The following is a 12462-nucleotide window of genomic DNA, read 5'->3' as shown; positions in this document are numbered from 1 at the left end:
TAGGATGGTTTAATCATACCCATGAAATATATTCCCTTTACTTCTTTAGTTTCTAATGATTCTGTCATTACTCCAAGCACCACTTGAAGTTGCATGGGAGCCATCGGCATAAAGAAGTTTATTACCAAGAAGCCTGTTGATTGGCACCAGAAGACACAGAAGGGCCTAAAGGGAAACATTTCTTTCCAGCCTTAAATGACACAAGAACAGAGGTTGATGACCACATTACATAATTAAGACTTTTGAGTATTAAAATCTTTTATCAGGAGCTTTCCCTTCTTAATGCCAGCCCCTCAAGTCACCATAACGACTCCCCAGGACACCTCCCTTTAATCTTTAAGATGGATTTTAAAATTGACATCTGAGTTTTATATAATATATTCTTTGATGGTTTACTTGAAAGTCAACAGGAAACCTAATGTTGTGTGCCTTGCCTTCATGTCAGAGATGACCATTAACAAGGAGTTCAGAGAACTATCAGTCGTGTAAAATGAGGTGGGACATAAACCAAAGCACACCCAGACAAACGTGAAATCATATGCAGAGTGGGACTACTTGCCTGAAATTATCAGCTCCTAAACATGGAGCTCAGTAAGGTTTTACGTTCTTTTTCCCCCGTAGGTTCCCTACTGTTAATTGGACAATCCAGGGAGAGGTATTTCTTCAATATCATAAAGCTTACAGCTGCTGATAAATGTACAAGGTTCACCCAGATGATACTCTGACTATCAACAAATGCATAAATAACACTGTCGGCCTCTTCAAAGAATTCAGGAGAAAAGGCAGTGATGCTTGCTACAATTTTATCTACTACATTTGCAAAATAATTTTCAGAACATCCCCACAAGAAAATATTAGCCTTCTCATTTCACAGATGGGTAAACTGACACTGGGAGGTTAAGTGATTTTTTTTTTTCCCCATGGTGAAAAAAAGTCAATGAACCATTTGAAGTTGATTCTGAAAGTTCAACATGTTTTCTTCTCTCTCCCAGAGGCTGCTGGGTCAGAAGAGATGTGTAACTGTTTGAGAAAATGTGAATTCACCACCAAAGGAGAAAAATCAATAATCATTTTTATAATGAAATTTAAGTTGTAAAATTGGATAAAAGAAATGCCAGTATTTACTGTACTTAATATTCTGTGCTATATAAGAAACTAATTTTAATCACTATTTTAATATTCACTTATTGACCCGCAAAAAAAAAAGAAAAAAGGAGAAAATTTTAGGATTATTTACCTCTAGATATTGATGTATGTCAGTATGTATGTCAGACATGTGGACAATGTCCCTCCAACATCTCCCTTTAAGGTTTCTGGCTTTAAGGTAGTAAGATTCCAGTTCTCTACCTCTTGCAGCATAAAAATCCTTGAAGTCAAAGAATTTAGTTTTCCCAATAGAGAGAAAACCCATGTGGAGATCAACTAATCCTAAATACCCTTAGGATATGTGGTTTCCAAAATCAGTTTAATAGCCTGTGTAGCAAGCAGTCAGACTTCTTCTCAGAGGCCTGCATTGCCATTTACTGCTGTTTCTGAGCAGGAGAGAAGACTGCGTGGCTGGGACCTTCCTCTGCAGCTCATGGCTCAGCTTTGTCTTTCAATCTCAGTATGTCTTTCTGAAGGAGTTTTCTCAATCCGAAAATGTCATTTCACATCAAATTAGAGATGTCTTTTCAGTTCATTTATTATGTACATATCATGTGGGATATTCTGCTTCCTTGTCTTTCAGGAATCCACATTTGAAATATGAATAAGAAAGAGAAGTTTGTTAATGAACCAACAAGGTAACTTCAACCCTGACAAAAACTAATGGGAAGGGAGAAGAAACCTGGTTCAGAGTGTTGGTTTGGATTTGCTCAGCAAGCTTAGAAGCAAACTTTTTCCAGGCAACTTTTGTTTGCAATTTACTAACTCCTCTCTCTGACCAAATTCATACTATTATTTGTAAAAGTATCTTTTCACTTCCTCAATTCTAAATCAATTAAAAGCTTGGTAGCCACAGGTTATGCCCGCCTGCCTTAAAAACACATAAGTTGCTTACTGACTTTCTTCTCTTCTCTATTCCCACAAACGTAATCCCCCAGTATTGTACCTTGTACTCAACAGAACTCAGCTGCAACTGTCTGTCTCTCCTGCCCTCATATGTGGATCCAACAGACCATCCCCTTCTAACTTTCCTTCTCCAACTCTTGGCTTTATTCCATCCGACAACCCCAAAAGGCATTGCCACTAAGCCAAGGGTTGCACCTCCCGTAGCAATAATCAGAGAGTAGGCAGACCCACACTTCTCCTCCTGAGATCAGATTACTTCAACCTCAACCTAAATTCTGTAACAGGAAAATTGCTGTGGCTGCCCTTTCCTGGCTGAATCTATTCCCATGGGATCACAAAGACCTCCTATAACCTTGTTTCCCCTAACACATCCCATTACCTTAGCATGCAGCATCATCAGGCATTGTTTGGTTTGGGAAGGCACTCTGCAGGTTACCAATAGAGAAACATGGACACCAACCCATCTACAAAACCTTTGATTTACAATCTGTCGTGCCTGAATAATGTGCTAGGGCAATTGTGGAAGTAGCCAATGAAGGTCTGATTCGATTAGTTCAAATTTAATTATGTCCACCCCATGAGCAAGAACCTCTTCCTAACAGGGCTTGAGTAAACAAGAAATAAAGAGAAGATAGCACAGAGACCTAGGATAAAAACAAACAAGAAAATAAAGATTAATAAAATGATTCCTAATGATAGTCTGGCATGGTCATAGATCAGGGCCTTATACATTCATCATCAGAGAGGCTTCCTTCAGCAGCAAGGAAAATAGATACAGAGACCCTGAGACAATCAAATTCCTCCTCTCAGGGCTCAGGGAATTCCACGGATGGGGAAGCAGAAAGAATATAAGAGCCATATGGGATGGAGGACACCAGAGGAACATGGTTCTCTGAATCAACTAAGCAAGGGACATATCAGCTCAGAAAGACTGACACAGCAAGCAAGGGCCTACATGAGTCTATACCAGGTCCTCAGCACATGTATTATAGTTATTTGCTTAGTATTTTATGGTACTCCTTATTGTCAAAATAAGTAGGTCTCTGACTCTTGTGCCTGAGCTTCATACTCTTCCTCAAGTTGGGTTGCTGTGTCCAACTTTGGTTTGATAGTTTTTCTACTTATTATTATATATTTTTTCATGTTTGGAAGATGTATCTTAGAAGCCTGTTCTTTTCTAGTGAGAGACAGAAAGAAAGAAGATCCAGAGGGGAGGAGAGGTGGGGAAGAAAAGGGAGGAGTAAAGGAGGGGAAACTATAATCAGAATATACTGTATGAGAAGGAATCTATTTTCAATGAAGAAAAGTACTGTAAAAAAAGACTTTGATAAAAGGGTATCTTACTGGGGACACAGTTATCTTACTTATCACACTTTATTTCAAAGGGAATCTCCCAAGGAGTTGCCCATATTCAAAGTATATTCAAAATATATTTCCTTAAAACACTGGCCTGCATTTTAATTATAGTTTGTGAGAGCAGAATGACCCAAATGCAACTCAGGTGTGCTAAATTTGTTCAGGCTCATATAAAGGAATAAAAGTATAGGCTTCTATTTCACTAAAATAAGTGGAAATATATAACAAATCACACATTAGCGAAATACAACAAAACTCTTTAGTTCTTTTTGAAGCAGTATTAGGAGTATATGAAGAATATAAAAGTAGTGTTTGAGAACAGATACACCTAACACTATTTGAGACCCCAAATGGGCAGGAACTGGTAGAAATATATTATACAAAATGTACACATTAGAAAATGATAAAAGAGTTTATCATTACTTAGCTATTAAGTGAAAAGGGTCATATTTCAGCTTTGTTGGATGGATGGATTGCTTTGATTATGTAATAAATTCTTTTCCTTTTCTCTTGTATCAACACCCTTTTGAATTCCTTATCTTTGTTATCTCTCCTGACCTATCAAACACTGCCAAAAGCTATAGAACATGCAGGGAATTTAAGGGGTTATGCTCATTGTGCTATAAATGCAGACACAATACTAGGTGCATTTGATGTATTAATGATTTAATCTGCAGAGTTCATATCTTCATCATCTCTATCTTGAAAATCATGGCACTTGGCACAGAAACCTTTAGACATGTGCCCTCTCCAACAACCAGAAATGAGAGAAACAAGAGTTTCAAAGCTTGCCTTCTCTTTTTATCACTATTTGCTTAATAATAGACTGCTATGAAAGAATATGAATATAACTGTGATTCTGTAACTGTGATATTAAGAAGTGTCATTTGCAGCCAAGCATTGTGAAGGCACATGCTGACCCTGGCACCTCTTTTCAATAAGAGAAAGTGCATTTGAAATTCAGTTTAAGCGTAATGTGTGCAACTTCTGAGATTCCATGGGATGAAACTCTAGCCTTCTTACACTCAGTGACATAACTGGTAGCTCGAAATTGATCACAGAGGGAGTATTTTCATCATGGTAATTGTCAAACACTATAGGCCAATTATTTTCCCTACAGAGAAAGTTGTTAAGTATTTACAGTGAACCACTGAATGTTATCATTTATTATTCTGGTTACAACAGATGCACAGGTTTTTAAACTTATTTTTTTCTTCTTCTGACCCATCATCAGCCTAATAAAACATTTTGAAATAAGCTGGAATATCCCCTCTACTTGTTGTCTACTGAGGTTGAGGTGCTCGATTTCCAGTTTATGTCAATCTAACATCTGTGGTTATAAACTTTCACATTTATACAGATATATATTGATAATATATCACTAAGAGAGAAACATAAAGGAAATAATGTACATATTGGAATGCTAAAAAATCTTTAGATAGCAGAACAAGTAGTGCCTCTAGGTTTTGATTTCTCCAGTGATTCCGTCTGAATAATTAGGGAACCTCAAACTAAAAAAGAAGCAAACTGAACCTTTCCTGCCATTGACTTAAGTTCTTTAACAGCCATCCTTTACCCACAAATTTTGCCCATTCCTTTACTGTTAAATCACAAAATTATATAGGACAGTATCACACAAAGTAGCCATTTCTTAAGTAAAGAACATCGGCAATTCATGAGAGACTGGATTGGAATGAGAACAAAGAAACAATAAGCAAAAGCAGGAGTAACACTGAAAGTAGATAAAGATACATGACTGGATGTCCACCAACAACAATTTCCCAACTTTGCTATCTCTTCAATGCATAAGTGTTAATGATGGTTTTCTCCATCTCTTTCTGAGCTAACAATGAAGCAGAAACCACAGCAGTGCCTAGTGTAACTGTGCATGACTGCTTCCTCTCTGAGAGCAATGGTCACCAGGTATAGTCCCAGCCAGAGAGACTGAAGCTGAGGCTCTGCTCCACTGAGAGGGAATAAGTTACAGTCAGTAATCTTTAAAGGACAAATGGAGAAATTTTGTGGACTAATTGACAGCAGCTTAGGGTCTCTCATTATTATTTCTGTACCTGTAAATAAGGAAGACTCTTTGAAAGAATGGTTCAGAATTAAAAAAAAAAAAGAAATGGAAAACAAACCAGACAGGAAAATATCAGGACACGCACTTTTCTGACAAAAAATGTGTCAAAGCCTCCTGAGTTAAACAGTGGTATGGAATTTTACTCTCTATTTTTGGGTGTGGTTCCATGTTGTTAAAGCTGCTAAGTTTAGCTGCACAATTATCTAATTCTCAAAATGTATTTCAGCCTGAGTCAAATAGCACACATAATGTTTCAGAGAATTTAAAAATATTTTTGTTTTCACTCAAGAACAGTATTTATATGCAAAATACATATTTGTGTTGAGGTTCTTTTTTATTAAATGCAAAATGAACATAGGTAACATATCTAAGTATTGTGAAATATGATAGGCTGCACATTTTAAAATGATGTGCAATGCTGATTATTACTTAGTGTGTTTTTTTGTCTGAGAATAGACTCTGTCTGTTCATCTCTCCCCCCCCCCCCTTATTCCTTCAACATTTTCTTTCCTCCCTTGTTGTCTATCTCTATTATCTCTTCTATCAACTACTTTGGGAGTACTTAAATAAAGAACATGCATCTTACAAAGTTCAAGATCATTCATGTTGCCTAAATTAGAGTCTAAAAATACAGCATGTTATTACTTCCACTAAATTACCAAAGGCATTCCAAACAAATAACCTAATGTGAAAGTTGTGGATCAGTAGTTGTGTGAACTGAAACATGTATTGCATACTAAAGCCTATTAGATTGCAAAGCACAAATGTCATTAATGCATGCTTAAAATTCTCAAGAGAATCGCGATGAATGCAGCATCATGTGAGAAGGGAAATTGGAAAAAAAAATTGAGACTGATAGCTAAGAGCAAATTAGTTCTACTTTTGGAATAGCTCTGTTCTTTCACATACTTAATTAGAAATTACTAGTCATCTTTTCTATCTTATTTTCTACACTCTAAATTTTAAGAATTTCCTAAAAAAATTGACTATACCAAATAATTTCCTTTTTTTTTTTTTTGAATCTTCTTCCTTTTTTTTTTTTTTTTTTTTTGGACTCAACTTTCCTTTTAGAGTATAACACCTGGTCTCTACCTCCTGTGCCATCCCTCAGCCCAGTCACTGTGGAGCATGGCCATCAGACTGATACAGCCTGCCAGTTTCCATAGAGACAGGATGCACATTGGAGACCTGTGTTCCATTACAACTGCCAGACCAAAGCTGAGAAGAGACAAAGCTGGCGGGCACTGGGTCTTGCAAGGCCAGAAAAGGTTGGAAGGACTTCCTCTTCCTGATATTGAAGCAAAGCAGTGCCAACCTGGCAGCTTCGGGAGTTACGATCCTGTAGACCAGATTCTGGTGTCCACGGTGTCTATTGTGAGCATTGCACTCTGATACCAACCCAGCAGCAGAAGCTCTTGCATACCCCAAACTTGGCCCTCAGCCTTTGCTGGCTTCTGATCTGTGACAAAAGGCTCTTTCAGATTTACAGTGGCACCCGCAGCTCCTGACCCACAAAAATCATATGTTTTTCCCTAAAAACTCTTTGTCTTTCTCTTTTCCAGAACGTAAAGTAAGTTTCTATGTTATTCATAACAAATCACAGGACTTATGGAGAAACACGTCTACAATTTATCCATACAATGATGCTTACCAGTTGATCCAGTAAACTACATATTATATACTGTAACCTTCTTTAATAGAATATTCCCAGCAAAAGTGTTCTTTCTACATTAAATTATTTTTTTTTAACTTTTGTCATTATTTTTATAATAGTTTTATTACTAAATTCATATATTCTTAATTTAGAAATGCTTAATTTTTAGAGAGTGCTTATCTATTCCAAATGAATGTTTTATGTGAATGGCTTATCTTCTTGCATATAATCTATAGTTCATTAACCTGTATTTTAATATACTTGACTATTTAAAATTTTAGTATGTTTATAGTTATATCTATATAAGAAAATTTTCCTTAATTTTAGTTTATATTTTTTAAAATTATTACCAGGTCCAAGAGCAAAACAAATACAAGCTTGATTACATACAAACATATTTAAGGATTTGGAGGTTGCACAGATGTATTTAACCTCAAAATAAACAGAAATTTGATATAATAACCTTACACTGAATTTTAATTTTATTAATTTATAGATATTTAAACCATTCTTTCAAATGTTTTTGAACTATCTCTCTTACACAAAGTATAATTAATTAAAGGGGTGCATTTGATTTTTCAAGCAAAATCTAGGCTGATAATTCCCCACATTTACTTTTAAGAATACTGTTTCATGCTGAAGGAACAGGACTTACAACTTAGAAACTTCACATGCTAACTGATGTGAGAGGCAGCCTTCCAAAGAGAGGAAATATATGACCACAATCATCGGCCAGTTCACATTGGAGCTCAACCATGAAACTAAGTCAAAACTGTCATGTCATCCTGCACAAAACACTCTGGAAGGGGGGGCCTCTTCTCAAACCAGGGTCAGGGATGGAGTGGAGGACAAAAATAATTTTCTGGAGAAAAAAAACGGGTGTGATATATCATTTAAAATTGTACTTCTTATAGGAGAAATTCAATCAGAGTCTAAAAGGATAGTAAGGTTGACTATATCTATCTATCTCTATCTATCTATCTATCTATCTAAAGTCTGTTAAAAAGATATGTCTGAGAAGGTTCATATAGTAAAAATGATAAATAATACTAAATTTACTAAATTTTAAATATCAAATACAATATAAATTTTCCTTGCTAGTTATACATCAAGGAGGAAAATTTAAAAGTACAACTAAATAACTCAAAAATTATTAAAATATTAATTAATAATATACAACTAATATATGCATTGCAAAATAAGATATAAGTACAAATATATTAGGCTTTCAACCTGACATTGTTACTGTTCTTCTTTATTTTAAATGGAAAACAAAGTTTATCAGATTTAATTAATTTATAGCCTGATTTTAAACACTAGTTATAGATTTACATTAATTAGCATATATATTTAAGAATTATTATTTTATTGAATTGGCATATATTACATTTCTGAAAAAAAGATGTAATATTGACATTACCTCTATATTAATATGGTCTTTATTATTCTCTGTACAAAATAAAAGCAACTGCATTTACACATTCTGTATAGCTATTTATGTGTTAAATATTCCTTATATTTGCATTTGAACTATATTTTCATAAATTATGAATTGTGAAAGGTTTAGAAATAATAATAAAGTACTTAGAAAATATATCAAACATGTTATAATGAATAAATTCAATCCATACCAGCCATCTAAACTCAAAATATACACATTTCATATTTTAATGAACTTTTTTCCTATAAAATGTACTTTAATGTTATGAATTTGTTTAACAAATCTGTGATTGATGCTGACAATGTGCCTTCATGGATGTGTCTTGAATAAATCAACTAGAAATGATCCTTCTGCATTTATAGCTTAAGAAGGGAGACAGGAAATTCAAGAGGCCAAATGCAAAAAGAAACATTCAGTTGAGTGATCGTAACATTTCAACTGTTGCCTGCTTTCAAGAAAAAGTCAGCAATTTCAAAATTGTTCTAGGGCAAGAATGGTGTAAAGTTGCAGTGTTCCACCAGAAGCTCTAAGTGAAGATCTCTAAATCAGAGACATATCTGGCCTATGTTTGAAGGAACTAAACAGAAACCAAACATACACACTCACAACAGAAGAAACCTAAATAGAATGAGATTCATGAATAAGAGGCAACTGGAGGTGGTGCAAGGTGAGACAGGCCAGAGAGATCTCACAGTCCTTTTCATGTTACAATGATCTCACGCTTACTAATGACACTACTCTTACGTAACAGGAAACTATCAAAAAAAGTCAAATGACTCAGTTACATCCTCAGAAAATAGAATTGATTTCTACTTAATTATTAACTCTGAATAAAAGATTTCAATCTTGCACTTGAATCATCATGATAGTTGATCATACAATCAAGAATTTTGTTGAAAATTTTCAAAGAATTCATTAAAGTTTTTATAAAGGTGACAATTCTCTTTTTTTTTCTGCCCTGTAAATGTAGAAATGCCTAGTCATCTTTTGTTGATTTGCACTTTTACTAAACATTATTCTCTCTCATATGCCCATATTCTTTTCTCTGGCAGAGAAGCACTTATTTCTACTCTAAATGTTATGGCCCTTTTATATTTTTCTACTAAAAATGATGAATTTTCATTTTATTGCTTTTACTTATTCATTTGCAATACATTCGGTGGAGGGGGGCATGTACCACACTGCAAGTTTGAAGACAGAGGTCACCTTGCTAGAGTCAGTCTTTTCCTTCCACCCTGTGGGTTTCTGGGATTGATTTAGATCCTAAAGTTTTATTTTTTATTTTTTAAAAAAGCTTTTAAAACAAAAGCAACAACAGATAACACTAGCAACTGTATGGCCTGAGACGTCTCACCATTTAATTTTAAGGCTGTATTAGTTATTAAGGAGAAAGGAAAGTAATTATTTAATTTTGCATTTAAAATATGCTTTTTTACTTTGTGGCTAAAGATATTAGCTACTCAGATGAATAATGTGTTTCTTTAAAAAAAGAAAAGAAAAGAAAAAAGATTATTGATATTTTTCTCTGTATCATATAAGCTCTATGAATATGACTCATTCTTTGAATAACATAAAATGGATATTTTCTAGACATAGGATTTTAGTCCTCAAGATAACGCTGATATGTAAGTCTGAGGTCTGCATAAAATTATTGATTATAAAATTATACATATGCTTTATTTTTCATTCCCTGCCATGTCATTCTAACTGCAGCTTAGAAATCATGGGCAAATGATTCCAAACACATGAATATTGTGTTCAGATGATGTCTCTTTAATTATTTAAAGTGGAAATCAATATGTAGTAACATACGGATCAAGTTAGAATATTTCCCAAGGAACAATCTCCCATTTGAAAAAAACAAAACAAAACAAATCAAACTGTGTAGTAACACAGTGGTTAATAGGATGGTTTTTTTGCTGTTTGATCATTTCTGAATGCACAAAGAGTTCATTAATGTTGATTTCACCCATCTTGTCCGTGTTTACATGCTTTGATGTACAAGCCCTTTGTAGTGCCATGGTAGATCCAGGGGAACATTACCGTGCTATAGCAAGTGCAAACTGCTGTGGGAAAATATTAAAATGGAAGCTGATACTTTGCGTAGATTTGTGCAGATGAAGCAGTTGAAGAATGATACTTTTGATGAGGGGAAAAGAGAAAAAAAACCAACATCTGCATTCTTGCTAATTACTGTATCTTTGGTGAGATGATTATAACATAGTAAAATGTTTATAAGGTAACTGATGAAACAAGTCTCACTGAAAAATTAAGTTATTTTGCCATTTTCTGATCTGTATTTAAAAATTAAATTCTAGAGAAGAATCATAAAATGGCAACCAGGCATAACGCATTTCTTTAAGACCTCCTGCTGTCAATCAAGATACCCTTTTCCTTGCTCTCCCTCTCCTTCCTTCTCTCATCTCAGCCATCCTGTTCCCTCATGTTCTCCTCTGCCTTCCCTTCTCCCCTCCAGCTACCCTTCTGCCCTCCCTTATCTAGCCCCCAATGCCTCCCAATTTTCTCAGAAGTTCTTGTATATTTCCCCTTCCCAACGGGATCCATCTATGCTTCTCCTAGGATTCTCCTTTTAACCTAGCTTCTCTGAGGTTATAGGTTATAGCTGATTATAATTTGCTTACATCTAAGATCCACTTAAGAGTGACTACACACTGTCTTCGTCTTTCTGCTTTTTTTTTTTACCTCACTGCAAATATTATTTTTTCTAGTTCCATCCATTTGCCTGCAAATTTCAAGGCATAATTGTTTTTTTACTGCTGAGTAGTACTCCATTGTGTACATGTACCACGTTTTCTTTATCCATTCTTTGGCTGGGGGTCATCTAGGTTGTTTCCAGTTTCTGGCTATTACGAATAATGCTCCTATGAACATAGTTGAGCAAATGTCCTTGTATCATTTGGCTATATGCCCAACAGTGATATTGCTAGGTTTTGAGGTAGATTGACTCCCAATTTTACCTACAGATACAGCTGACCTAAGCTAATGGGAGTTCACTGACTCTGAATTGACAGCAGGGGAACCTGCATGTACCAAAACTAGGCCTGCTGAATGGCAGTTGTCTGACTAGAGCCTTTTGTGTCATCACTGATAACTAAACTGTCTTTTTTGAGCCCGTTCTATTTAGAGGGATACCTTGCCCAGCCTAGATATAGGAAGCAGGGCTGTGGTCCTGATTCAAAGTGCCAGATTTGTTGACTCACCATGGGAAACCTCACCCTCTCTGAGGAGTAGATTGATGGTGGGGTGGTTGGAATGTGGGTGGAGTGGGAGGAGCAGAAGGAGAGGAAACTGGGATTGGTATGTAAAATGATAAAAGATTATTTGAAAAGAAATAAAATTGCTGGCAAACTGAAAGCCTGGAGAGAAGGGAGGCACAGTTGAAGCTTGCACTTACTCTGATCTTAGAAAATACTAAAAATATCAGTGCATCAAAGAATTCATAGCTTTTTACCAGATCAAAATATGTACAAATCAGGGTGGTTCTTAGGTACTTTATTAAGTTCCCATTTTGTTGTTGTTGTTGACATTATTTATTTAAAAGTATAATTATCAGGATTGATTAAAGGCAGTTGTATCAAACAATGAATTGTTAAACCAGGCCCTGTGATGTGTGATGTGATAAATGAAACAAAAGCTATGGGGGGGGGGTAGGAGGCTTCCTGGAGTTGGTGACTGGCTAATGGAGAGTGGCTGAAATAATCCACCATTTCTGAAAGTGGAATCAGTCCTGCTTTGGGTGATGAGAAACTGCACACATTTAAAAACATTTCACAGAATCACAACACATGTGATAGCTTATTGAAATCCATGGTGTATTAATATTAAGTTCCTTAGGATTTGTGGTAAGTCTAGTATTAG

The 12462-nt window shown here is 35.3% G+C and overlaps 1 protein-coding gene across 3 annotated transcripts in view; it reads right to left on the bottom strand.

The window, feature by feature from the left end:
• Cadm2 (cell adhesion molecule 2) overlaps nt 1-12462 on the bottom strand; it is a 923258-nt gene that overhangs the window by 215827 nt on the left and 694969 nt on the right. The gene's annotated exons all lie outside the window — the stretch shown is intronic.

The sequence above is a fragment of the Microtus oregoni genome, unplaced genomic scaffold (assembly GCF_018167655.1).
Source record: "Microtus oregoni isolate MIOR12 unplaced genomic scaffold, Mior012 000030F_ref0000283, whole genome shotgun sequence".
Taxonomy (NCBI): domain Eukaryota; kingdom Metazoa; phylum Chordata; class Mammalia; order Rodentia; family Cricetidae; genus Microtus; species Microtus oregoni.
This window is presented reverse-complemented; position numbering and strand designations above follow the sequence as displayed.